The sequence below is a fragment of the Aethalodelphis obliquidens genome, unplaced genomic scaffold, assembly GCF_003676395.1.
Source record: "Aethalodelphis obliquidens isolate GAN/ISIS:26980383/991018 unplaced genomic scaffold, ASM367639v1 scaffold5, whole genome shotgun sequence".
NCBI classification, from domain to species: domain Eukaryota; kingdom Metazoa; phylum Chordata; class Mammalia; order Artiodactyla; family Delphinidae; genus Aethalodelphis; species Aethalodelphis obliquidens.
This window is the reverse complement of record NW_020837949.1, coordinates 1-4136: the sequence shown is the minus strand read 5'-3', so window position 1 is coordinate 4136 and position 4136 is coordinate 1.

The following is a 4136-nucleotide window of genomic DNA, read 5'->3' as shown; positions in this document are numbered from 1 at the left end:
CCAATTTTGAGTCCATGTTGGATATGTTTCTTTGACTTTAGCCTTTGCTTTTCGTTGCTTTTGTTATTATAATCATACATAACGGCTCCCCAGCTGTGAATGGCTGCAAGAAGGAAGAAATTAACCCATCCCTTCTCTGAGGCTGGCCATTCCAGGAGATGTTTTGCAAGACTGATGGCTCTTTTTACTTTACTTCCTCACCGCCTCGCCCTCTCTGATTCTATAAAAGAAACTGGCATCCAGACCCCGATAAGATGGTTTGTTTGGGCCCCTAGTCTGCCATCTTCTCGGTCTGCCGGATTTAATTATCCTTCTATTTCTGGTGCAAAGAGGGACACACCCTTACAAATGGAGATTTCTGTATTGTAAATGTCCCTCACAGAAGGGCAATCTCTACTCAGTTTTCTGAGATTTTGTTTTTTTTTTGAATCAGACTGAAATAACCCTTATGCGAAGGAGGCATAATTTGGGGTGGCATATTCTACTCGCCTTGACGTGGATGTACCCCAAGTTGCTTATGCATTCATCTACTGAAGGATATCCTGATTTATTCAAGTTTTTAGCCATTATGAGTAGTGCTGCTGTGCACAATTGCATGCTTGTTTGCATTTGGACATCGATTTTCAAAGCAGTTGCCTAAATACTGGAAGCACGATTGTTGGATCCCAACGTGAGACTTGTTTAGTTTTGGAAAAAACTGCCAAACTGTTCATCCCACCTGTAAGCAGGGAGAGTTACTGCTGTTCCTCCCCCTCCAGCAATCGATATTGTCATATATTTGGAATTTAGCCGCCCTAATAGGTGTGGTGTGATATCTCATGATTTTAATGTGTAATTCCCTAATGGTATGTGACGTTGAGCATATTTTCGTGTGATTCTTACTATCTGTATCTTTTTTGGCCACGTGTCTGTTCAGATCCTTACCCATTTTTTTTTTAACGGGGTTGTTTTAGAGGTCTTTGTTCTCCTTAGGAGCTGCTGGGAGGTGATGTCGCTGAAGGAAAAGGTGAGGAAAAGTGGGGAGAAGGTTCCTGTGCGTGGCTGACCGCTGAGGGTGTCTGTCTTCAGAGGACCCAGGAGAGGAAGGGCTTGATGTAGAAAACTTGGTTTTTTTGTGTGTGCAGTGTTGTTCTTTGGCGTGTGGCGGCTGGTTTTCCCAGCACCGTTTATTGAGGGGACTGTCCTTTCCCTGGTGTATGTTCTTGGCTCCTTTCTTGTGAATCAACTGAGCACATGCCCGTAGATTTATTTCTGGGTCTCTGTCCTGTTCCTCTGGTCCAAGTGCCTGTTTTTGTGCCTATTCCACACTGTTTTGGTGACTGTAGCTTCATAATGTAGTGTGAAGTCAGGGAGCGAGGTGCCTCCAGTCTGTTCTTTCTGAGAATCCCTTTGGGTGTTCAGGGGACACAATGTTAGGAACATTTGTTTTGTTTCTATGAGAAATGCCATTGGAGTTTTGAACAGGCTTGCTTTGCATTTGAACATTGCTTTGGGTAGAATGGACATTTTAATAACATTAATTGTTTGCATCCATGAGCACAGGATATCTTTCCGTTGTTTGTGTCTGTTCAGTTTCTTTTATCAATGTTTTACAGTTTTCAGTGTGCAGGTCTTTCAAGTCCTTGGTTACATTTATTCCTAGTTATCTTTTTGGAAGCAATTGTGACTGAGATTGCTTTTTAAATTTCAGACAACTGATTTTTGTGTATTGATTTTGTATCCTGCAGCTTTGCTGAATTCATTTATTAGTTGTAACAGTTTTTTGGTGGTTTGATGTGGAAAACTAGAATTCAGATATCCCACTGTTTCATCTACATCCAGGTCATCCACAGCACCCAGGACACAGTGGCTCCTAATATAATCTTCCCATGGTGCCTGTTAATAACACGTGGATTCCTACAAGAAAGATGAGCGTCACCACTTTAGGTGAATCGCATCTGGTTAAGGCTTGGCTTCTATAATGAAGTTTGATGTCTTCTCTGCATTTTTGGGGCATGGTTTTGACATGGTACTTTTGAAAAGTAATTTACTTCCCAGTAATTTCAAGTGTATAAAAAAAACTGTAAGTAGCAGTACAAAACACGCCACCTCACATCAAATGCTCCAGTGTGTTTTACGCAATACTGGGCCCCTCTCCCAGGGAACCAGCACATAAAGCCCCAAAGACGAAATTTTATGGTTCCACCTTATAATCCTATCCACGGGCCCACTTCAACATTCACTGTTTCCCCAACTCTATGGAAATGTCTTTTCCCATTCTGATCCAGTTTTCTTTTTCTGAAACCATTTCTGAGACTTTCCCTCATTTTCGAAACCTTTATGGATTCAAAGCACATGAGATGAGTATGATCTGGGTGACCTTTTCTGCATGACCTCTTTGACTTAGAATGTTTTCAGTGTTCATCCATGTTCTAATGTGCATCATCAGTGCCTCATTCATTTTTTTCATTGTGATTAAAAATAACATTTACCAGTTAAACCATTCTGAGTATACAGTTCTGTGGCATTAACTACATTCACATTGTTGTACAAATACTCTCACCATCCATCTCCTGGACCGATTCATTTTCCGCATGGGAAACTCTGTATCAATTTTTCTACATTTTTGCCAAAATTTGTTATTTTCAGTTTTCTTGATTATAGGCCTTCTAGTGTTTGTGGAGGGGTATGGTGTTGTGGTATTAATGTGCATTTCCATCGTGACTAACGATGTTTAACATCTCTTCAGGTGTTTGTTGACCATTTGTATGTCTTATCTGGAGAGGGGTCTTTTCAAGTCCGTTTTCCATTTAAAAAATTGGGTTGTCTGCCGGGGCCTGCAGCTCCCCTGGCCCAAGCTGGGTCCCACCAAGCGCTCCTGCTGGCGGCCTTGGTCTCGGTGAGTCCAGCGTGGAGCGGTCTCCGCGCCGTAGGGGCCCGCGCGCCAGGGCATCGCTAGTGGATTCGCAGGGGCGCCGCTTCCTGCTTCGCGCTCGCAGGAGAGGAGACGCCCGGCCCCCGGCGCCCGTGTCCGGAGCGCCGAGCCAGTGCTGTGCTGCGCGGACGCGGCGCCGGCGGGGCGGGTCTTGCTCGGCATTGGCTGCGGCTCACCTGAGCGCCGCGGCGGTCCGCGCGTTTCTCCGGGAAGTGGGAGTCCCGGCCAGAGCTCACCTGGCGCGGGGCGTCCTCGGGGCTCCTCGCCGTCGACCCCCGGCGAGCCGGCGCGGGTGTAAGGAGCCAGCGCGCGGCGGCTGGGAACGACTCCTCCCGTGGGTCCCTGGCACCCCAGCGGCATCCGAGCGCGGAGCGGAAGGCCGCGGACCGCAGGTAAGGGGACAGGGGCTCGTGGGCATGGGTGGAGGAGGGAACCACGACTCACACCAGACATGTTTGGCACATTCGCGGCCAGACATGTGCCTGGCTGCCAAAGGAAGGGCTCCTCTTTGAGTAGAGGCTTTGAGGACAGTTTTACAAAACATCTGCTGGTGTAAAGCTCACTCCCACGAGGTTTTCCAAGGTAGCCAAGTGCCCCACGCGAGGTCTTGGTACGTGTTAGGGTACGGGTTAGTGTTAGGGTATGGGTTAGGATTAGGGTACGGGTTAGGGTAAAATTTAGGGTCAGGGTTAGGGTAAGGTTTATGGTTAGGGATAGGGAACGGGTACGGTTTAGGGTACAGGTTAGGGTACGACAATGGGTTAGGGTTAGGGTACGAGTTAGGGCACGGGTTAGTGTTCGTGTATGGGTTAGACTTAGGGAACGGGAATGGGTTAGGTTTAGGGAACGGGTACGGTTTAGGGTACATGTTAGGATACGAAAACGGGTTAGCGTACGTCTTATGGTACGGGATACTGTTAGTGTACAGGTTAGGATTAGGGTACGGGTTAGGTTATGGGTTAGGGTGCGGGTTAGGGTATGGGATAGGGTTAGGGTACGGGATAGGGTTGGGTTAGAGTTAGGGTTACGGTTACGGGTTAGGGTATGGGATAGGGTTAGGGTATGGGTTAGGGGTTAGGGTAAGGGTTAAGGTACAGGTTAGGGTTAGGGTACGGGTTAGGGTTAGGGTTAGGGTACGGGTTAGGGTACGGGTTAGGGTTAGGGTTTTAGGGTTAGGGTTTTAGGGTTAGGGTTAGGGTTAGGGTTAGGGTTAGGGTTAGGG